This window comes from Octopus sinensis, linkage group LG7 (assembly GCF_006345805.1).
Source record: "Octopus sinensis linkage group LG7, ASM634580v1, whole genome shotgun sequence".
In the NCBI taxonomy this organism is placed as follows: Eukaryota; Metazoa; Mollusca; class Cephalopoda; order Octopoda; family Octopodidae; genus Octopus; species Octopus sinensis.
Window position 1 is genome coordinate 47,993,066 of NC_043003.1, and position 24,561 is coordinate 48,017,626.

Below are 24,561 nucleotides of genomic sequence, written 5' to 3' on the forward strand. Positions count from 1 at the left end.
TAAAATGATGATGATGATACCTCTGTGTGTTTGTGTGTATGTATATATATATATGTGTGTGTATATATATATATGAGTTGCGACTTCACTGGTGCCAAGCTGTATCGACCTTTGTCTTTCCCTTGGATAACACTAGTGGTGTGGAGAGGGGAGGCTGGTATGCATGGGCGACTGTTGGTCTTCCATAAACAACCTTGCCTGGACTTGTGTCTAGGAGGGTAACTTTCTAGGTGCAATCCCATGGTCATTCATGACCGAAGGGGGTCTTTACCCTTTTATATATATATATATATATATATATATATATATGTGACCTTGTGAGTACCGCTGGCGATTTTTCCTCTGTCTTCCCTTCTCGGGATCTTTCCTTCTCCTATGTTTCCGATGAAGAGCTCCGCTCAAAACGTTAAACAATAATACTTTATTTGTTCCACGTCCTCGCGTTGTTGTGTTTTTTTTGTTTTTTTGTATTTTCTTGTTTGGATTAACTATATATATATATACATATATATATATATAAATTATATTAGAGATAAAACCACTATTAGGCAAATCACTGTTTGATTTGCCTAATAGTGGTTTTATCTCTAATATAATTTATATTTATACTGTGAAATTTGATTTAATCTTAAATCTAATTTTTACCTGTAAATTTGGATTTACTCCCTAATATTATTATTATTATATTATTATTATTATTATTATTATATATATATATCCATATATATTTACATACATGTACACATGCACACACCCAAATTCATATTTGTGTGTGTGTATGTATATATATATATATATGCACCCAGCACACTCTATAAAGCGGTTGGTATTAGGAAGAGAATCCAGTCATAGAAACCATGTCAAAACAGACAACTGGACCTTGGATAGCTCTCTGACTGGTCAGCTCCTGTTAAAGCGTCCAACCCATGCCAGCATAAAAAACAGACATTTAATGATGATGATGTATGTGTAGATACATCATCATTGTTCATCATACTTTTTTTATCTTACCGTTCATATACTTGCATGGGTCAGATGGGATTTGTTGAGGCATATTTGGTACAGGTGGACAGCTTTCTTGTTCACAACCCTAACCCCTGTTTCCAAGTAAGGTAATATATCCTTTATTTCTTAATACACCACAGATGGACATGATTTCTCCAAAATTTGTAAACAAATGACACAAATGCTTGTGTGATTGTGACATCCTTATACAACCTGCATGCAAGCTCAAGAAAAGGAGGCATGAATACACACACAAAAATCTCACACAAATATATATATGATGGGCTTCTTTCAGTTGTTGTCAACCACATCTATTCACAAGGCTTTGGGCAACCTGTAACTATCACAGAGAGACACCTGCCTAAGATACTGCACAGTTGGACTGAACCCAAAATTACATGGTTAGGAAAATACATTCTTTTATTCTTTTATTTGTTTCAGTCATTTGACTGCGGCCATGCTGGAGCACCACCTTTAGTCGAGCAAATTGACCCCAGAACTTATTCTTTGTAAGCCAAGTACTTACTCTATCGGTCTCTCTTGCCGAACCACTAAGTGATGGAGATGTAAACACACCAGCATCAGTTGTTAAGCGATGTTGGGGGGACAAACACAGACACACAAACATATACACACACATACATATATATACTTATATACGACGGGCTTCTTTCAGTTTCCGTCTACCAAATCCACTCACAAGGCTTTGGTCAGCCCAAAGCTATAGTAGAAGACACTTGCCCAAGGTGCCATGCAGTGGGACTAAACCCAGAACCATGTGGTTGGTAAGCAAGCTACTTACCACACAGTCATTCCTATGCCTATTGCAGATAAATAAAAAAAAGTTTGGCAGCTTGCTAGTTTGATGCGTGAAGACAATATAATAAAGTACCTTACTTGAAAACAAGGACACATGTCAGGAAGGGCATCTGGCCATAGAATACTGCAAGATATGTTGTTCAACCCATGTCAACATGCCAAAAAGTAAACATAGAAATGCACTAGCAATATTGATGATGATGACAATGACAACAACCACAACATAGATGACATGATACATTTATTCATTTAGCCTGAGAAGAATGGTCCTGCCCATAAACTCTTTGATGGGTGGTGGCTCTCAATTCAAGTAACTCAATGTTGTATATACAGTAATGCTTCGATATATGAGTTCATTTGTTCCCAGTGGCTGCCCATAAAGCAAAACTCATAAAACAGAGCAGTAACTTGCCATAGTAGCAATGTTATAAATTGTAATTCGTTCACAGAAAAATGTTTTACCTATAAAATTTAGAATACTTGTAAGTAAATGGCAAAAAAACAACAGTTAAGTGTAAAGAATATTCTATGTAAAGTAAAAGGAATGGCAAGATCATTTATAATAAAAAATATTATTCTTATTATTATTTTCTGAATCTTGCACTAGACGTGTGTACATCCTGTTTAATCTTTTTATATTTATTATAAAATAAAACTCGTAAAGCCCCAGGGTCTCATAAAGCAGGTCCTTGTAAACTGAGGCATTACTGTACTCAAATGGACATAAGTAGTGACACATAACCTGCTAGTTCGAATGAAAAGGAATTGTCACAGCAAGAAAAGTTGGACCTAAGAAGCATCAGATGTGGTGTGCAAGAGAGATGACTGCGCTGGTATGGTCATGTGGTGAGAATGCATGAGGATATCTGTGTGAAAATGTGCCACACCCTAGCGGTACAGGGAACCTGTGGGAGAGGTAGACCCAGGAAGACCTGGGATGAAGTGGTGAAGCACGACCTTCGAACATTAGGCCTCACAGAGGCAATGACTAGCAACTGAGACTTTTGGAAATATGCTGTGCTTGAGAGGACCTGGCAAGACAAATGAGACCATAACCTCGTAGCCAATGCCAGGGGTGTAGCCAGCCCATGCGTACCTTTCCTTCATTGGACACTAAACTCTGCTTGCAAAGACCTGTTGAGGCAAGTGAAATCGAAATTAAATTCGATGACTGGCATCCGTGCTAGTGAAGCACTAAGAGCACCATCTGAGCATGATCATTGACAGAGCGGCTAACTGGCTTCTGTGCCAGTGGCACGTAAAAAGCACCATTCGAATGCGATCATTACCAGTGTCACCTTACTGACACTCATGGCACATGAAAAAACATTCGAGTGAGGTCGTTGCCAGTGCCGCTGCACTGGTTCCTGTGCAGGTGGCATGTAAAAAACACCATTTGAGCATGGCCATTGCCAGTACTGCCTGACTGGCCCTTGTTCCGATGGTACGTAAAAGCACCCACTACACTCTCGGAGTGGTTGGCGTTAGGAAGTGCATCCAGCTGTAAAAACTCTGCCAGATCAAGATTGGAGCCTGGTGCAGCCATCTTGTTTGCCAGTCCTCAGTCAAATCGTCCAACCCATGCTAGCATGGAAAGTAGACGTTAAACGATGATGATGATGATATATATATATATATAGATAATGATGTAATATATGAATCAGAAGAAAACAGCATTGGTTGCAGTTTATTAGGTTTATTAGTCAGGAGATTAGTTCAGGAAACAATTTTTGCAATTTTGTTTTGCTTTAAATGTTTTACATCTATAATGGGTTATTTTGTCCTAGAAACAATTATTTACATTTTGTAGCTTATTTTTCTGTGTATGCAATCATTATTTGGCTAATTGGTCTGTTTGTTTTGTCTGAGAGGGAAACTGGAGCAAGTAGGATTAAATACTTTGCAAACAGTGCTACACGGGAGTTTGGATAGATTTGTATGAAGTGTGGAGAAGGGGGAATCTGATGTTTGTTTTGTGGTTGTCCCTTCATTGAGAGAGAGAGAGAAAGAAACAGATTTGTATTTTTAGGCAAAGAATGGAACAGCAGCGACAGATCAGATATTTTTTGTTGCATTTTCATCAGAAGTCACTCCCAACTAAATAGCAAACAAGCAGAAAAAAAAAGACAAGCAACCACTTCATTCATTAGGAGTTACAAAAAGAAAAAGACAAAGAAAATGATGAAAAATCAAATTAAAAACATCCTAAGAATCGTAAAATAATCAACTAAGGATTTAAAAGAATTAGGATTGTATTTTACCTAAGAAACAAGGAGGAAGAGAGTTCCATAAAACAGTTGTTCACGGAAAGAAACTATAAGAGAATAGACACTTCTTAGAGAGGGAGGGAACATCAGTGAAAAGATGAGAATTAGCAAAAAGCTGAGTCACTTGATAAGTAACCTTAAGAGGAAGTTACAAGAGAAATTTGGCAGAACAACATCTCTGGAAGTATTTATAAACTCGAGATAAACAAGTAATGACACACACAAGAAGAGAGTGTTTCAAGATTAATTGCCGAAACTGGACAAATAACGTTAGATCCTGCTTCTGAACTTGATTAAGGAGAAAAAGAAGCCCAGTAGAAACATCAGCTTAGGTGTGGCAACAATATTCCATATCATCATCATTTAGCATTCCATATAAGGATGAATAAAAGACTAGTAGAATTGAAAATTACATTGAGAGTAAAGATAATCCTTTCCCCTATAGACACAAGGCCTGGATTTTGTGGGGAGAAGGACAGTCAATTACATCGACCCCAGTACTCAACTGGTACTTGATTTATCGACCCTGAAAGGATGGAAGGCAAAGTTGATGTCAGCAGAATTTGAACTCAGAACGTAGCAGCAGACGAAATACCTATTTCTTTACTACCCACAAGGGGCTAAACACAGAGGGGACAAACAAAGACAGACACGGATTAAGTCGATTACATCGACCCCAGTGCGTAACTGGTACTTAATTTATCGACCCCGGAAGGATGAAAGGCAAAGTCGACCTCGGCGGAATTTGAACTCAGAACGCAACGGCAGACGAAATACGGCTACGCATTTCGCCCGGCGTGCTAACGTTTCTGCCAGCTCGCCGCAGACGAAATACCATTAAGCATTTCGTCCGGCTTGCTAACGAGTCTGCCAGTTTGCCGCCTTACATATCATCATCATCATCATACATACATATATCATATCTGGTCCGGTGTCGCAATCACTAGCTAGCTGGCACCACTTGTGAGTAGAGGAGACAGATCTTTTAGGTTCTGCTTGACAGTATCCTTAACCCTTTTGATACCATCTGACTTCAGACTGCTCCTTGCACTGTGTTACAAATATCTCGTTTTCTGAATTAAAATCTTCCATCAGAACTTAATTTATGTTCCCCAAACCCATTAAAATGACAAAGTTATTCTACTAAATTTTTCATTATTTTCAAAATTAAATGAAGTAAAGAGAGAGTGTCTCAACAGAAATATGGTAACAAAAGGGTTAAATCTCAATTGGGGTGGACCAATCTTTCAATAGCCATTTGCCAATTGTAAGAACAGGACTTTTGTTGGGAGTCTGTCATTGCCAAATCTAGCAATGTGGCCTATATATATATTTGAGAGTAAAGAATGAACTGAAATGGTTTCATATGCATTTGTCCACACACCTGCCTGATGACCGGTATTGGTGTGTTTACATCCCAGTCACTTAATGGTTTGGCTAAAGAGGCCAATAGAATGAAGTTTCAAGACATCATCTAAGAGGTTCAGGCATGGACTAAAAACCACTCTTCTTGTCTACATCAATAGATAGTGTATGAACCGAAAGCTGTATGTGTGTGCGTGTGTGCCTGTTTATATATATATATATATATATATCCTAACACATACATGCACAAATATAAAACAAGCACTGATACAAACTGCTTATATTCAGACATAGACAGTATATATGAAACACACAGATATATATATACAGCCATAGGCACAGGAGTGGTTGTGTGGTAAGTAGCTTGCTTACAAATCACATGGTTCTGGGTTCAGTCCTACTGTGTGGTACCTTGGGCAAGTGTCTTCTACTATAGCCTCGGGCTGACCAAAGCCTTGTGAGTGGATTTGGTAGACGGGAACTGAAAGAAGCCCGTCATATATATGTATATATATGTGTGTCTGTGTTTGTCCCCCCAACATCGCTTGACGGCCGATGCTGGTTTGTTTATGTCCCCATAACTTAGTAGTTTGGCAAAAGAGATTGATAGAATAAGTACTAGGCTTACAAAGAATAAGTCCTGGGGTCAATTGACTCGACTAAAGGTGGTGCTGCAGCATGGCCACAGTCAAACGACTGAAACAAGTAAAAGAGTAAAAGATATATATATATATATAGTACAAAAACATATACACATATAAACAAACTTACAAAGTAAAGAGAAAAGCAAAATATGATTATAATTATTAAGTCAGGAAGAATATTGTCATAATTATGTCTATCATTATCCCTACTAACCACACCTAATCTGCAATTAAAATGATCATTAATATCATCTCAACTTGCACCAAAATCAACAATGAAATTGACTCTGCAAGAATGACAGATATGCTGTAAACAGTAGCCAAATTCTGAGTCACATTCAACTCCCTTTGATAGGGATACATCGGATAATGTAATCTTAAATACAGTATGTCTGGGGTGTTGGGGGTGTGGCAGAGAAATGAGAGATGGTTATGGTTAGAGCAACTTTAATCAAAGGTCTGCTTAACTGAAGTGAACCAGAACAAGGCTGCTGCACCAGCAACAATAACAATAACAGAAGTAACATCACTGAAGGTGCCTCTAAAAGATCACTTGATCTGTTCGAAACAGCAGCCAAATATTACTCAATATATACCCAACAGTCAGTCTTGAAGGGTTATGCATTTAATAATGTATTCCAAGACATAGTATGCCTGAAAATCAGGTGGGATAGACATAGTTGGAATGTTTTTGACCATAGGCTTCCCTGATCAAGACTGTCTTGGAACAAAACATCAACAACACTTTCGACACTATCAACACTCCAACTACCACCAACACCACTATCTACAACAGCATTAACCTCATGTGAACAAGGGAACTTCTACATGGTCGCTCACCCTGCTAGAAATAGCAACCACACACTACCCTCTTAGAAACAGACACAAACGGTAATGCAGTTTGGAGTACAGGGGTGGAGAAAAGCAACAAAAAAAAAGAGAGTGAGGGGTCATCATAGCTTGATTACTTTTGATCACCTTGAGCTAATTAAGGCTAATCAATAACATCGTTATCACCATCCACTACCATATTACCATAAATACAGCCTTTACATCTCCCACCATCTTCACGACTGACTTCATATCTACCACCACCACCATCATCATTACTACCAACAAATCAGTGTATAACTGGTACTTATTTAATCGACCCCGAAAGGATGAAAGGCAAAGTCGACCTCGGCAGAATTTGAACTCAGAATGTATCGGCAGATGAAATACTGCTAAGCATTTCGCCTGGCGTGCTAACGTTTCTACCAGCTTGCCGCCATCAACCAAACCATGTTCACCACAGATTTATCATACAATCAACACGAGCACCAAAACCATAATTATGTCAAAGTTGTAAGTTGCATAGGTAAGATAGAAGGGGTACAAAAGCAGAAGGGGTTTGTTAATGAGGTCATGATCATGAAGACCCAAGTAGAACACGGAGAATAAGAAGTCGATCCCCAATGACTATATCACTTCCAGTCACCTTAAAAAGTAACAACTACTTTCATTACATACAGCACACACACACATACAAAGAAGGCATTATTACTTGTCTTGAAGTCCCATCCAACACCACCAGTCACCATAATCACCAAAGCCACCAATAATTCCACAACAATAAACCATTACTAAGCCCACTGCTACAACCCTTATCCCCATAACGACTACAACGACCGCAGCTGCCGCCGCCGCCGCCACCACCACCACCAGTTTGCTTGCTCCTGCAATCACATCTTTTTTATACAGCCATTTACTCACTTTCTTTCAACAACAGTAGTGACATATGACTCACTTCAGATTTACAGGTTGTCTGAGTCATGACATGACCTGCATTTCCTTCTTCAGTCATTGTCATGAGGCTGGATCAGTCACTCAGATATGACAGAACCTTGACAGCCCAATTTTGAATCATGCCACACTACACCAACACTCTAAGAAGCTCTGACTTTCTACAAGTCAACTTTAATTTGCTGGCCAATCCTAAGACACTATCACAAGAAGACTGGTTTTTAGTCTCTGCCTGTACCTCTGCCAGAAATCCTAGCCTTTCATCCAACCCCAATCTTACTATCCACTCCTTATTCAAAACTCCCTATCTCAACCAACCTTGATCTTAGATGACGTCCTGAAACTTCATTCAATATGAAACCATTTCAGTTTATTCTTTACTCTCAAATCTTTGGCTAACAGTCACATTTATTCAAGTGAACACTGAGTGTGTTGCATCATCACCAATCTCTGAAGTCTTATGAATCTCTAAAGTCTTATGAAGCCATAAACTGCAGACACTCAGATGCCTGGATTCTTCATCTATCACACCAACACAAGTTCTACAACCAAAGGAGATTTATTTTCATCTATAGTAGTAGTAGTAGTAGTAGTAGTAGTTGTTGTTTTACTTATGTTTTATTGCTATTGTTTAACTCCAAATTTACTCTGATCAAACAAACATATGATCAAATGTGTTCCAGTCATGACCACCCAGTCTTTTACTTACAGACACAGTGTATCTAGGTCACCATTGTCCAATGTGGCCTTCCTTCTTTTTAAAACTGCAGAATGTTACTTAAAGATAATTAGGTCACTATTTCTAGCAGCTTGAACAATTAGACAGAGGCTCATTACTTGTGTGCATTATACATAAGTGTAAAGTTATGTACTTGTGTGCTATATGCATTAAAATGACCATGTGTCTATGTGATTGTAAATGGATAGTGTGTGCACTCTGTACTTTTGAATATGTGTTTATGTTCATATATGAATGTGTGAGTGTACATGTGTAAATACAATCCTTATATACAGTTGTAAGTACATGTGCATGTATGCATTCAGTAACCATGTTTGATTGCATATAAGATGTACTTGTTTTTCCAAAAATGTCCCCCAAAATCACCCTGGGGCTTATATGTAAATCTGGACTGTCAATAAGCAAATTTTGTCCGTGAATGCCCTAAATACTTTTTTCCCCCAAATATGTGCAGCTGAAATTTAAGTGATGCCCCAGCATGGTCGCAGCTCTGTAACTGAAACTAGTAAAAGAGTTTCTCATATGCCCGTGCATATTTCATGCCATCTAATACAGTACATGTGTGCATGTGTGTATGTGTGAGTGTGCATACGCATGTGTGTATGTGTGAGTGTGCATGCACATGTGTATGTGTGAGTGTGTGCAAGCGCATGTGTGTATGTGTGAGTGTGCATGCACATGTGTATGTGTGAGTGTGTGCAAGTGCATGTGTGTATGTGTGAGTGTGCATGCACATGTGTGTATGTGTGAGTGTGCATGCACATGTGTGTATGTGTGAGTGTGCATGTGTATGTGTGTGCAAGTGCATGTGTGTATGTGTGAGTGTGTATGTGTGAGTGTGCATGCGCATGTGTGTATGTGTGAGTGTGCAAGCGCATGTGTGTATGTGTGAGTGTACATGCGCATGTGTGTATGTGTGAGTGTGCATGCACATGTGTGTGTGTCTGTCAATAAATGAATGTGTTTGTGCATGTATGTTTGTTGACAAATGTATATGCATATATATATGTGTGTGTGTGTGTGTGTGTGTGTGTGTGTACATATATGTGTATGTGTGTGTGTGTAATCAAAACTTCAGTAAGAGAAAGAATAATTGTATACATATCAATTATATGAGTTTACATATATTTAATCAGCTTCTTACTTTGTAACTAATTCCCTATATCTCCCTATCTGGATGATTTTAAGTCTATTTATTCACCTGGTCATCTTCCACCTCTCTCCTTTTCTCTAACTAGCAACCATTTTAAAATATCTTCCAAGCTTATTTCTCCTCACTCTACTTCACCCAACATCTCTCTCTCTCTCTTCAACTTAAAAACTGTCTTCTATTTCTTTCATTCTTTTCCTTTCTCGTTTTGTATGTGTGTGTGAGTACATATACATACACACACATATATATATATATCTATAAATACATACCATATACACATTTACAAACAACACACACACATAAACACACACATATACATAAACACATATGTTCAGAATACCAGTTAAGGGAGAAGAAAACTGCCCAGCAGCTAATGTCATCTGCACACATAAGCCAAGTCACCAAGACACGCAGCACTATTAAAACAACAACACTCACGTGTTAATTAACTGATGTCTGCACATGAAGCTACACTAGAATGATTGTAGAAAAGTTCTCTCTCTCTCTCTCTGTCTCTCTCACACACACACACATGCACACACATACATACACACACATACACACACACACACACACACACATGCACGTGTATAGTGATTTATAAAAGTACTATATGTATAATGTGTATATTAGTAAATATACATTTGCCTTACTCTTTTACTCCTTTACTTGTTTCAGTCATTTGACTGTGGCCATGCTGAAGCACCACCTTTAGTCGAGCAAACTGACCTCAGGATTTATTCTTTGTAAGCCTAGTACTTATTCTATCGGTCTCCTTTGCCGAACTGCTAAGTTATGGGGATGTAAACACACCAGAATCGGTTGTTAAGCGATGTTGGCGTGACAAACAGACACACAAACATATACACACACATACATATATATATATACATATATACGATGGGCTTCTTTCATTTTCCGTCTACCAAATCCCCTCACAAGGCTTTGGTTGGCCCGAGGCTATAGTAGAAGACACTTGCCCAAGGTGCCACACAGTGGGACTGAACCCAGAACCATGTGGTTCGTAAGCAAGCTACTTATCACACAGTTGACTGTAGTTAAACCAGTTTTTATTTTCCTCTCAGTGACCAGGGAGGGAGAGCAGTCACTAATTCTTTTATCTAAGCGAGAAATTACAGGAAAAGTTCCTATTAAAGAGCAAACCACTGTAGCTATTAGTTATTGGGTTGTAGAAATGCTTTGATAGGATTCCACATTCTGTAGTCTATATAATAAAACTGGGTGTAAATGAAGGGTTTTCCAGAGTTATGTAAGCCATATACAAAGATGCTCTTGGCCAGGTGAGTTAACAATGAGTGCATTAAAGAAAATAGTGTGCATGTATGTTTCCATCAGGACTTGGTTCTCAGCTCTGCCCTGTTAGATATAGTTGTCTAGGCCATGGCCTGGACAACAGAAGAGGTTATGGTCAACTGTCCATGAGAATGCTTGTATACTAATGACCTACATGTAGCCAAACATGTCAAAGAATTAGGGAAAATATTTCAAAGAGGAGCAGAGCTTGGAATGGTGTTTCTGAAGGTGAGTTACATGCTACCAGTGAGGCATAGGATTTCAGAATGGAGTGTTAGTAAATAAAGCAGAAGATGAGTTGATAGGGTGATGGGCCACACATTCCAGAACATATGGTGTGGTCAATTGCACCCTGTGGTAATGACCACAATGGTGTTTCTGTGGAGAATGGCCAGCAAAACTTGTTGCAGCACCCAATCTACCTTGTGGGGTTCATTTCTTAGGCAGGCTGCTGTTGTCCCAATTTTGCAGAGGCAATCAGTAGCACAGGGTCCAAGAACATTTGACATCTTGATGGTGATTGGCATAAGCTGATAGCGGCTGGTTGGGCCCCTGCATTTATTGATTTTTCTCCACTCCACATTACAGGCAGCAACACCTGAGTTTGCAACCAATGCAAAGCAAGGTAGAAGCTGGAGAATGTGTTACTGCATGTCACATCCCAGACTATGGATCTGCCTCCCTTGAAGGCCATTAGACTGAGTTTCAAAAATCTACTCACTGACATACTACAATACAGATACAACAACATTTTATCGGTCACTAATGGTCCAGAGCCCCTCATAATCTGCACTAATTTATGAGCAAGAACCACAAATTCCTGTGATCATCAGACTAGTTTACTGGTACCATGCACAGTGCAGTACTAATAAACTTGTACCGTTTATACCGATGTACAAATACCTATATTTTGCTTAATTTCATTCTTTCAACTTTGTCTTGTTTCAGTCATTGCACTGTGGTCATGCTGGGGCACTGCTTTGAATAATTGAAGTAAATTTAATATTTGTTTCATTTAAGGCAGCAAGCTGGCAGAAATGTTAGCATGGAATGGCTGTGTGGTAAGTAGCTTGCTAACCAACCACATGGTTCCGGGTTCAGTCCCACTGCGTGGCATCTTGGGCAAGTGTCTTCTGCTATAGCCTCGGGCCGACCAAAGCCTTGTGAGTGGATTTGGTAGACGGAAACTGAAAGAAGCCTGTCGTATATATGTATATATATGTATGTGTGTGTATATGTTTGTGTGTCTGTGTTTGTCCCTCTAGCATTGCTTGACAACCGATGCTGGTATGTTTACATCCCCGTCACTTAGCGGTTCAGCAAAAGAGACCGATAGAATAAGTACTTGGCTTACAAAGAATAAGTCCCGGGGTCGATTTGCTCGACTAAAGGTGGTGCTCCAGCATGGCCACAGTCAAATGACTGAAACAAGTAAAAGAGTAAAGAGTATGCCGGGTGAAATACAGCAGTATTTTGTCTGTCTTTATGTTCTGAGTTTAATTTCCACTAAGGTTGACTTCGCCTTTCATCCTTTCGGAGTCGATAAATTCAGTACCAGTTGCGTACTGGAGTCGATCTAATCAACTGGCCCCCTCCCCAAAACTTTCAGGCCTTGTGCCTAGAGTAGAAAAGAATATTTGTTTCATTTAGAGAATGTCGACCAAGGTAACCACTCCTGTACACAGAGAAAAGGCTCTAGAACCAAGGGTTTTACTCTTCTGAACTAGCCCATTGCCTACTACTCGATTCAAGCTCACCCAACATCTTCTTTCTTCCATCTTCTTCAGTTTTGATGTGTCTCACCTTCCTCATCCTACACTGGTAGTCAAGCAGTGGTGGGGGAGTAAACACAGAGACAAAGATACACATAAATTTATGTATATTTAATACACACAGACACATGGCAGGCTTCTTTCAGTTTCTGTCTACCAAATCTACTGACAAGGCTTTGGTTGGCCCTGGGCTACAGATGAAGACACTTGCTCAAGGGGCTATGCAATAATACCAGGACCATGAGGTTGGGTAGCAAATTTCTTACCACACAATCACACCTGACTTATATATAAAAAAATTTCAATATTTTTGAGCTGTACCTGTTTGGCAAGTCAATTAACCAGAGAGTATGTAGTGAAACTGAAACTATTACATGGTAAAAAGAGATATTTTGGCCATTTAAGAACACACAAAAACTGTTGTATTCAATTTTTGCTTATTTCTTCAAAGTAACATTTATTATCACAGTAGTTGCAGTATCAACCACACCATCAGATGCTCACAATGCGCTTCCAGTTCTATCTTAGTTGCACTATTGTTTTCCACCTTGACCTGAATTGCTTGACCAAATTGTCTTCCTATTATCCCGGAGGCCTTTCAAGTGTTGTTTTCCCATATCTTGGATGCCATTCGGCAACTACATGACCCTTTGTGTTGTGGCCAATCAGTATTCTGTTCTCTTTGTAGCTGATTGTGTTTCACCTGTATATAAGAATGCAGGTAGGATGCGGATATTGCTTTCAGTACTCTGCAATCATTGTTGACTCCGCTCCATTCTCGAATAACTTCATTTTAAATTTGCTCTCTTAAATTATGATGATGATGATGATGATAATGATATTCCTAGCTGTGCAAAGAATTGCTGATCTCCAACTGTGGAGAGAACCTGTGGTAGAGGTAGACCCAGGAAGACATGGGATGAGGTGGTGAAGCATGATCTTCAAACTTTGGGCTTCAAGACCATTGGTGATATGCTGTGCTTGAAAGACCAGTCAAGCTAAGTGAAAGCATAGTAGCGGCTGATGCTAGTGTCATGTAACTGGCACATAAAAAGCACCTTTCAAGCATTGGGCCTCACAGAGGCAAAGTAGCCAATGCTGGTGGCACATGAAAAGCTCCTTTCAAGTGCTGGGCCTCATGGAGGCAATGCAAAATGACTGAGACCTTTGGCATTATGTTGTGCTTGAGAAGAAGACCCATTAAGCCAAGTGAAATCACAGTCATGGCAGTGACCGGTATCATGCAAATGGCACCCATGCCGGTAGCACGTAAAAGCACCTGTTACACTCTCAGAGTGGTTGGCATTAGGAAGGGCATCCAGTTGTAGAAACCATACCAAATCAGACTGGAGTCTGGTGCAGCCTTCCAGCTTGCCAGCCTTAGTCAAACCATCCAACCCATGCCAGTATGGACAATGACCATTGAATGATGATGATGATGATGATGAGGAATCTTTGCATGACCCTTTGCATGATTGTAGCAAATCCATGTTTTACCTCTTTGTAGTAGCCAACATCTCACTTGCATATAAGAGCATGGGTAGGACAAGTGTTATAGTAACTATTGTGAAGAATCAAAAGGTTTGTTTTACTTCTACAAACTGCTTTATTGATACAAGTCACATGGCTCAGTGATTAGGGCATTAAGTTTACGGCTGTGAGATTGTGAGTTTGATGTCCCAGACCAGGCTGTGTGCTGTGTTCTTGAGCAAGACACTTTATTTCATGTTCTTCAGTTCACTCAGCTGTAGAAATGAGTTGTGGTGTCACTGGTGCCAAACTGTATTGATCTTTGCCTTTCGCTTGGATAACATTAGTGGCATGGAGAGGGGAGGCTGGTATGCATTGGTGACTGCCGTTCTTCCATAAAACAACCTTGTCGGACTTGTGCCTCGGAGGGTAATTTTCTAGGTGCAATCCCATGGTCATTCATGACCGAAGAGGGTCTTTATTTATATAATTCCAAGTGCAATGCAATCATGAGCATAACTTGCTTGCAGAAGTGCAAGGAAACTTTTTGATATTAAGAAAACAAAAAGAGAATATAACAGTTTTGTATATTATTAAATGGCTATTATGACTTTTGACAATGCAATTACTCCAATATTCACTGTAAACAATCTCATATATTTACATTTTATTTATATAAGCACAGGTATGGCTGTGTGGTAAGAAGTTTGCTTCCCAACCACATAGTTCCAGGTTCAGTCCCACTGCATGACACATTAGGCAAGTGTCTTTTGCTGAACTACTAAGTTTCATGGACATAAATACACCAACACAAACACCTAAGTCTATATCTTATGCACAGAATATCATAAGGCTATAATATTTTATGAACATAATACAGCAATATTTCTTGTATATGATACCATATGCTTATATTTTCTATATACAATACGATATAGCTGAAACCAATACACAAAGAAGAGCACGTGTAAGAAAATAGTGTGAAAATGGAAGCATATCCATGAGGCTGTACCACCACCACCACCACCACTACCACCACCATCCTCTCTACTGTCACCATCAACATCAGCACTGCCAGGACTGAAAACACAGAAAATTCAACAGATGGCAACAACAGTAATGCACGCTGTAGTGATAATTAAACAATTATGCATTTCACTGTTGGCTGCGTCTCAATACAATTATTGTAATACTACAATTGCAACAAATGTGACAAAAAAAAAATAAATAAATAAAGGAAGAGAAGAATAAATGAAAACAAACAGCAACAAAAGTAACATACTAACAGAGAAGAAATATGCAAAGATGAGTTAAACAGATTGCTGACATAACAGTCCCAAACTGAATACATAGCCATGAGGAAAGGAAAATTTGAAATGATGAAGATTCTGAAATTAGCATCATTAATTTAATTCACATGCAAATACACACACACACACACAAACACAAATGTACATGCATACACACTATGCATGTGTACATGCATACACATACACACAAATTGTTATGAAATATTTTAAGACTTATTTTTTTCAAAGAAATTATATTGACTCGTTTGTACAAAACATGCTTGGTAAATCACATGGTTTACTTGTGCTAATTAAGAAACTCATTTCAGTTACATGGTTTCAGCAAGATAATTGGAAGGGTCTGTTGTTCACATGACTGATGGGAATTAAAGATAATGTAGGAGTAGACACGTGAATGAGAATCAGTGTTCACAGATAAGGTAAGGTCCCAGTAAACTAAGTCGGTGATCCTGCTTTTGACTTGTGGTTGTGGGTACTTTACTTTACTTAACCCTTTCGTTACCAACCCGGCTGAAACCGGCTCTGGCTCTGTAGTACAAATGCCTTGTTTTCATAAGTTATGAAATAAAATCTTCCACCAAACCTTAGTCACAATTTATGTTCCTAACACTAGCTTAATGATAACTAAGTTATTTCACGAAATTCTTTGTTATATTTAATGTAATTGAAAGAAACACAGAACCCCTCAAAATAAATTCAGTAACGAAAGGGTTAAGTGGCCAACTCTAAAAATAGCACTTACCAAATCCATCATTTCCCTTCTCACTAGCTACACAAAAGATTAATCCTTTGGCATTAAGATTACTCTGTCAAATGTAATGCTTATATAGTCATATTGTTTTGAATTAATCATGCATTATCTTGTAGCTTCAAGATTTTGATGGTGTGAATGTTTATTTTTAAAATCACAGTGTAGGGTAGATGTGAGAGGTAAGATCTGGTTCATTTGAAAAGAAAACAGGTGGAAGATTTGGGCCAGATATAGCCAGTTCATCCCTTTAGCATTTAAACTGGTCATATCCAGCCAAAATAATCTACCTGTTTTATCTTTAAGCTAACCAGATCTGGCCTCTCACACTTCCCTTACAATATTATTCTAAAAAAAATGACGCTGCCGTGGTGATCTCATTCTCGCTCACAGCATCATAAGCGGAAAGTGTAACCTCTCGAAAGAGCTGTTCTTCACTCCTGCTCCAGAGCATCGGCTGTGGGAGCACTCCGAAAAGCTATATCTGCGACGATTTCATCTCAATCGAAGGAGAGGGGCTTTCTCTGTCCGGGTTGTGGATCCGTAGAATAAGCTGCCGGACAAGATAGTGAAGATGCCGATGACCGCTCAGTTCAAAGTCTCTCTTGACCAGAAATGGCCTGAACTCTTTGCATGAACATCTTCCCTGTACATAACTCCATGTCCCCCTACATAGCCTTGCTTTTTGCTTTTTGAGCCAAAAAATTAACTTAACTTAACTATAAACAGTCATGTCATTGCTATTCAAAAGAATGGCCCAATTACAACCTTAGGGTGGTAAATCTAACATACCACTCACTTTATAACATGATTTGGTCCTAGGATGCCTAGAGCTGAGTTCACTTTGTTGTAAGCCTTCAGCTTTGACTCTGGTTCACTCCCTACTTGCACTTTTCTGGTAGATTTACAATCTCATTAGTTTTGAAAATCACAATTTCATGTAATTTAATTAAATGAAAGCATGTTTTCATTTAATTAAATTATGCTACAATAATTACATTATTATGTTTTGTTAAGGGACGGAGCTGGCAGAATTATTTGTATGCTGGGCAAGATGCTTAGTAGCATATCATCTGTCTTTATGTTCTGTGCTGAAATTCCACTGCCTTTCATCCTTTTGCGGGGTCGATAAAATAAGCACTATTGGGGTCAATGTAAACGACTTGCCCTCTCCCCTAAAATTGCTGGCCTTGTGCCAAAATTTGAAATCTGGGTCCATTCTGTAGTGTTGTTTAGTTGCAGGTCAACCCTTATCCAGAAAATCTATAAATAAAGAGTGCTCCAGTTGTGACCATCCCATGTGGCCATTATATATCTAGGATTATGTCATCTAATGAGTCATTAATTTTGTAAGTTAGTAGGATGCAATTTGAAGATTTAGTTGGTGGTGTTGATATTATTGCACTAAAATAATGTTACTGGTGGAACGATAATGTTGTTTAACCCCAGGTTAGCCCTAATTAGGCAGACCTAAGATCAAATGTGTTCCATCTTTCGTATTCAAAACTATGTGGTGTATTGAGGGCTATATTACCCAATGTGCTCTTCCATTTAAAAAATTTTGTCATAATTGTGGGAGAAGAAAATCCCAAAACCCCAGTTTTTAGTAATATGACAGTCATAATAATACAGTTGGTAGGTTGAAATGGTTGACCCTTCTTGGAATTGCCTTCATATTCCACCATAGTAAATAAAGTAGAAAAAAAACTTTTTATTTTTTACACTTTTATTGCCAGGATTGTGGCATGAGCTAAACCAAAGGTCCAGTCTTCAGTTTTGTGATTGCATTAACAAAATAGTCTTGGTGTTTTTAATATAATATTAAGAAGGGCATCCAGCTATAGAGAGAGAGAGAGAGAGAGACAGCGCCACCGCCACCACCACCACCGCAACCACTGCCACCACCACCATTTAACATCTGCTATCCATGCTAGCATGGGTTGGATGATTTGACTGAGGTCTGGCAAACCAGATGGCTGCACCAGGCTCCAATCTGATCTGGCAGAGTTTCTACAGCCAGATTCCCTTCCTAATGCTAACCACTCCAAGAGTGTAGTGGGTGCTTTTACGTGCCAGTCAAGCGGTACTGGCAATGGCAAATATAGAAATGTATTTCTATTTGTTTACTTTTCCCAGTGAAGCTTATAATTTAAGAGCTGTATACACCACACACACATACATGGATGTCCTTATGAATGAAATTTCCGTATATGTTTATAGGCAGATATGTATCTGTTTGTGTGTACATGCATGTATGTATTTTGAATGTATGTGTGTGTATATAATCAAACTGTATGTAAATGTGTGTGCATGTGTATGGGTGGAAGGGTGAGTGTATGCATATATATATATATATATGATCATATTTTTAGTTTTCATAAATATAGTACCTACTACTGTTCCATATTTATCTGTGATCCTCTTCCCCACTCCTCAGCACTCATCACTGACTATTACACAGTCTGCCTTCATTTTGCACACCACTCCTTACATTCTAGTTCTCACAGAGCATCAAAACCTTTTAATTATATCTTTTTTTCAACAAACTTTCACAAATCCACCATTTCAACCATTCCTGCCAGCACATTCTTCCATACCACACTGCAGTTGGTCTTGATATCATGTTTATGCTTCTGTGCCATCTCCAAAGTATAGTTATGTCTTTATTTTCTACTACTATAGCAAGCTTTCGTTCCCATCAATTCTTCTTGTAGTCCAAACTGATGGCGTATGATCCAGCATAAATACTGACCAAGTCTATCATGGCATAAGTATACACAGTTGAAGCGAACATAGAGCACCCAGAGATGAAGTGGTGATTTGTTTCTCTGATTGTACCTCAGAAGTGACAAGTAGGATCAGCACCATCTTTAAGAATGTTGGCTGGATAATTTTTAGTAAGCAGGTGGCATAGTCAGATAATAGCAGTAATAATGGTCCTTCCAACTAAAAGTACAAAGCCTGAAATCTTGGGGGAGGGGCTAGTCGATTATATCGACACCAGTGTGTAACTGGTACTTTTTCATTGGTCCCTAAAGGATGAAAGGCAAAGTCGACCTCAGCATGATAATTATTTGGTTGGCATTAGGAAGGGCATCCAGCCGTAGAAACACTGCCAGATCTGACTGGGCCTGACGAAGCCTTCCAGCTTCACAGACGCCAGTTGACCCGTCCAACCCATGCTAGCATGGAAAACGGACGCTAAACGATGATGATGATGATGATGATGATTACCTCTGCCTTTGCTAAGGCAGAGGTATTGTTTTTCAATCGTGTTTGTTTGTTTGTCTGTGGATAAGATATCTCAAGAACCATTGGATGGATTTGGATGAAATTTTCAGGGATGTTTGGCCTCAAGACTGACACGAACTGATTAGATTTTGGAATTGATCCGATACTGAACAAGGATTCTGGATTATTTTTTTTGTTTTTTTACTTATATCTATCTATATATATATTATATATATATATATATATATATTATATATATATATATATATATATATATATATATGTATGTGTGTGTGTATATGTTTGTGTGTCTGTGTTTGTCCCCCCCAATATCGCTTGACAACCAATGCTGGTGTGTTTATGTCCCTGTAACTTAGTGGTTCAGCAAAAGAGTCCGATAGAATAAGTACTAGGCTTACAAAGAATAAGCCCTGGAGTTGATTTGCTTGACTAAAGGTGATGCTCCAGCATGGCCACAGTCAAATGACTGAAACAAGTAAAAGAGTAATCCCACGAGGTTGAAACACAAAGTTTGCTCTTGATAGCCTTTTGTAACTGCCTCAGCAAGCATTCATGATGTGGTTCTTTTCAAGATAGTCAATAAACACAATGCTTTTTGCATCCCAAATATGAGGCCATCACCTTTCCAGTAGATGAAACAGACTTGGCTTTCTTCGGATCAGGTGAGAAGTGTTTCCTCTGTATGGATTGTCTCTTTGTCTCTGGTTCAGAGTGATGAACCCAGCACTCACCCTAGTTTAGGAAATGTTCAAAGAAACTAGCTGGATCTGCCTCAATAAATGTTAGATTATCCTGTGATGTGATTAACCTAATATTCTTTTAATCAGTTGTCAGAAAACATGGCATCTGCTGAGCAGAAACAATCATCATGCCAAGCACATTGTGCAGAATATTCTCAGCTATCTCACGAGATCTGCTAATAGCATTGATTATTTGATCTATAGTCAATTGCCTGTCATCCATCATCATGTGGTGAACACAATCAATGTTTTCCTTGGTGGTAAGCAGTTGCAGAATGTCCAGAGCTTGGATCATTTTCAAAACTCTCCCTTCCCCTCCAAAATTCAGCTGTCCCTTTTCCACTGTTGATAAAGCTGGAGTGTCATCCCCTAATGTCCTTAGGGGATAAATGCGTTTTCTGCAGGTACTGATGACAGCATGATGTCAAATTTTGTCGATTTCAAAGAGAAGTTGCTACTAGTTGCTTTTGAAGTCTTCTTTGAACAGTCAGATGTCAGTTTACCAAGAGAGAAACAATGCATTTATTAATAAGGAGAATTGAAATTAATGCATGAAACATTTCACAGCTCTAGCATCACTCCATATTAGTCAGCGTGTCAACTTTCTAGCCAACTCTCGTAAGGCAATATCTTCTCACTTATCTAAACTTCAAGTAAAACTGAAGAGTTGAAACTTTCACAAATATTTCATATAATTTCATGTCTAGATTTCTGTGAAGGCACATGGCTTAGTGGTTAGAGCATTGGGCTCACAATCATGAGGTAGTGAGTTTGATTCCTGCACTGGGCTGTGGGTTGTGTTCTTGAGCAAGACACTTTATCTCACATTGATCTAGTCCGCTCAACTGTAGAAATGAGTTGTAATGTCACTGGTGCCAAGCTGTACTGGCCTTTACCTTTCTCTTGGATAACATCAGAGGCAGATACTGGTGTCACACAAATTAACACATAAATGCACCCCAGTGTCATGCAAATGGAACCCGTGCCAGTGACATGTAAAAGCATTCATTACACTCTTCGAGTAGTTGGCATTAGGAAGGGCATCCAGCTGTAGAAAACCATGCCGAATCAGACTAGAGCCTGGTGCAGCCTTCCAGCATGCCAGCCCGGTCAAACTGTCCGACCCATGCCAGTATGGACAATGGACCTTAAATGATGATGATGTAGGGGCTCCTAACATGGTTGCTAAACCTGATAGAAATAGTGGTAAAATCTCTCTCAAATTACACAGTACTGTCTTTAAAAAAAAGGAAAGACATATTAGACAATGCAGTTCTAAATACATTGTCTAAAAAAGCAAAAAAAAAAAAAAGCGGGATGGTCACAGCTGGAATGTCTTTTGATCATAAACCTGAGGCTAGCCAACAAAAACTACCTACCCCCACCCACCCCATTAACATCATCACAACTATGAACAATACAAGCATCAACACTCACCCTCCCAATCATTATCAACTGAGCTGTTAGTGGAAAAGAGAAGTTAGTTAAATTACTAACATGGGGTTTTTAACTACAGAGAGACAGAAGACAGAGGAGAGAGAGAGAGAGAGAGGAAAGCAAGAGCATGAATGAGGGAATACAGATGGGCATGGGGGGTGAGGAGTGACAAAGAAAGTGAGATGTGTCTAAGGAATAACAAAGAGCATTCTTGGGCTGCTGTTGTTGTATAGCTTCAGGTCAACCCTAATTGAGCAGACCTCTGACGTACATAGAGGATTATATTGCAGACATAATCCGCTATGCAGCTTTCCCTTTTTGTAAGTCAAGCATTGTGTAATTCAAGGGATACTTGACTGCTATTTCTAGCAGGTGGGCTGATGGTTGGAACATAATGATATGCTCAGGAACAGCATCTTGAACATCAGCAGGAACCGTCGTGTCTCTTCACCCTATTATTTGCTACTCTTCACGCCATCATCACCACCACCACCACCATCATCCACTGTTCCAATGCCTTATAAACAATCAGAGCCCTAACCTGACAATGAGATGGGAGAAGAGGAAGGACTGAGAGAAGTCTCTTGACAAAAAAAAATAAATAAATAAAAATAAAATAAAATAAACCCTGCCATCACCTGAGATGCCAGTAAAGGCGGAAATAGCAAAGAGAGGACAAAATATGAAGGAAAACAAGAGAGAATGCATTCCAAAGTAGCTAATATGGAGCATGTAAAGAGTGCTTGGTGGTGAGAAGAGAGGAGGAGGAGGAATATTAAAACAAATAACCCCTCTCCCCACCACCACCACCACCACCATCACCATCACGTCAGCATCATACCCTCTTACAACAAAAGCAAAATGAAATAGCCACCCCTTCTGCATAGGAGCAGGAAATAGAGAGATTCACCTACTTCTATCAGCACCCATCCCACCCTCATCCTGCCACCATTACGTTGTTGTTATTGTTGTTGCTGTTGTTACGTTACAGCAATCACTGTTACCATCACAACCACAGTCAATACAACCGAAATTATTATAAACATCATCACCTGTCACCACTAGGACTGCTGTCACCGCCATCATACCATCATCGGTGGAGTTACCTACAGCTACTGTAACAACCATCAGCCACAACCAGGCTGTCACCATCACCACTAAAATGTCTGGAATTATTTGAGTGTGATAAGTCAGGTAGAGAATGCTGTGATGGAGTAGTGTGGTAAGTGGTACTGACAGGTGTTAGAAGAATTTCACAAAAACCCCCCAAAAAACATCAATAACAAAAACATAAAGGTGAGAGGTGAAAGTAAAACTTTGTATACTTTTAAACTTTTAACATGTATGTGTGTGTAAGATGGCAAGCTGGTAGAAACGTTAGCATGCCAGTGATATTTAGTCTGTTTTTATGTTCTGAGTTCAAATTTTGATGAGGTCAACTTTGCCTTTCATCCTTTCGGAGTTAATAGATTAAGTACCAGTTGCATACTGGGATCGATCTAATCGACTGGCCCCACCTCACCCAAAATTTCAGCCTTGTGTCTAGAGTAGAAAAGAACATGTATGTGTATGTAAGATGGTGAGCTGGCAGAATAGTTAGCTGGCAAAATCGTTAGGACAGCAGGCAAAATGCTTGGCGGCATTTCGCCTGTCTTTATGTTATGAGTTCAAAATTCCGCAGAGGAATGGGTGGGGTTGATAAAATAAGTACCCGTTGAGGAGTGGGGTTGATGCAATCAGCTTAGCCCCTCCATGACATTGTTGGCCTCAAGCCAGAATTTCAAACCAATATGTACATGCGTGTAGGCACAGCAAGCTCACAGAATCATTAGCACACTGAACAAAAACACTTAGCGGCATTTCATGTCTTTATGCTGTGAGTTCAAATTCTGCTGAGGTCAACTTTGCCATTCATCTTTTCAAGGTTGATAAAATAAGTACCAGTTGAACACTGGGGTTGATATAATATTGTAATTGACTTATCCCTCCCCTAAAATTGCTGGCCTTGTGCCAAAATTCGAAACTACTATGCATGTACAAGGGAGTATGTATCTGCATGCATGAGGAAAACTTTGTCTTTTAAACATATTTTTTTCTAAAGGCACAAGGCCTGAAATTTTGGAGAAGGGGTTTCTTAATTGCATTGACCCCAGTGCTTGACTAGTACTTATTTTATCGACCCAGAAAGGCTAAGTTGACCGCAATAGAACTTGAACTCAGAAGATAAAAAAACAAGACACGTGAATATTTTTATGTGTGTAGTTTGTTTGAAACAGAAAAATTTCCAAATCCATCATCAATGTTTCTAGACCTTCAAAGTCTCATCTTTCAGTCATGGGCAAACTGCAGCCTGTGGGATTTTCTGAAAGGCACATCAAACGAATGGATTTTCTTTAGTAGTGCAGCCCATCTGATGATGACCCATGTAGGCCACTTTTCAAAAACGGATGCCCATGTCTGTTTTAGATGAAGTGATGTTAGCATGCATGTTGCTGCCTTATAAAACAGAGTCAATGAGATGGGTGTTGATATTAAATTAATGCTGGAATTAGAATTGTTGTCAGATTAATACATCAATTACATGTTTGTGAATAGTGAATGTTATCCAACTTAATTTAATATTGTGAGGTGTTATAAGTATAATGTCCATCACTGATCATCTACTTTTGTGGGGAATTATCTGTACTATAAGCATGTTGTTTATAAATGCTTTCCTATCATGTTTTATAATATGATTTGTGATG

At 39.1% G+C, this 24,561-nt stretch overlaps 1 protein-coding gene and 1 long non-coding RNA gene across 4 annotated transcripts in view; both read right to left on the reverse strand.

The window, feature by feature from the left end:
- Window positions 1-24,561, reverse strand: part of LOC115214090 (S1 RNA-binding domain-containing protein 1-like) — a 257,151-nt gene that overhangs the window by 87,381 nt on the left and 145,209 nt on the right. The gene's annotated exons all lie outside the window — the stretch shown is intronic.
- On the reverse strand, window positions 2,762-19,595 carry LOC118764233. Its single transcript, XR_005000028.1, has 4 exons — window positions 19,585-19,595; window positions 18,870-18,882; window positions 11,502-11,506; window positions 2,762-3,007 (listed from the first exon to the last, which is right to left on the reverse strand). It is a non-coding gene; the product is annotated as an uncharacterized LOC118764233 (long non-coding RNA).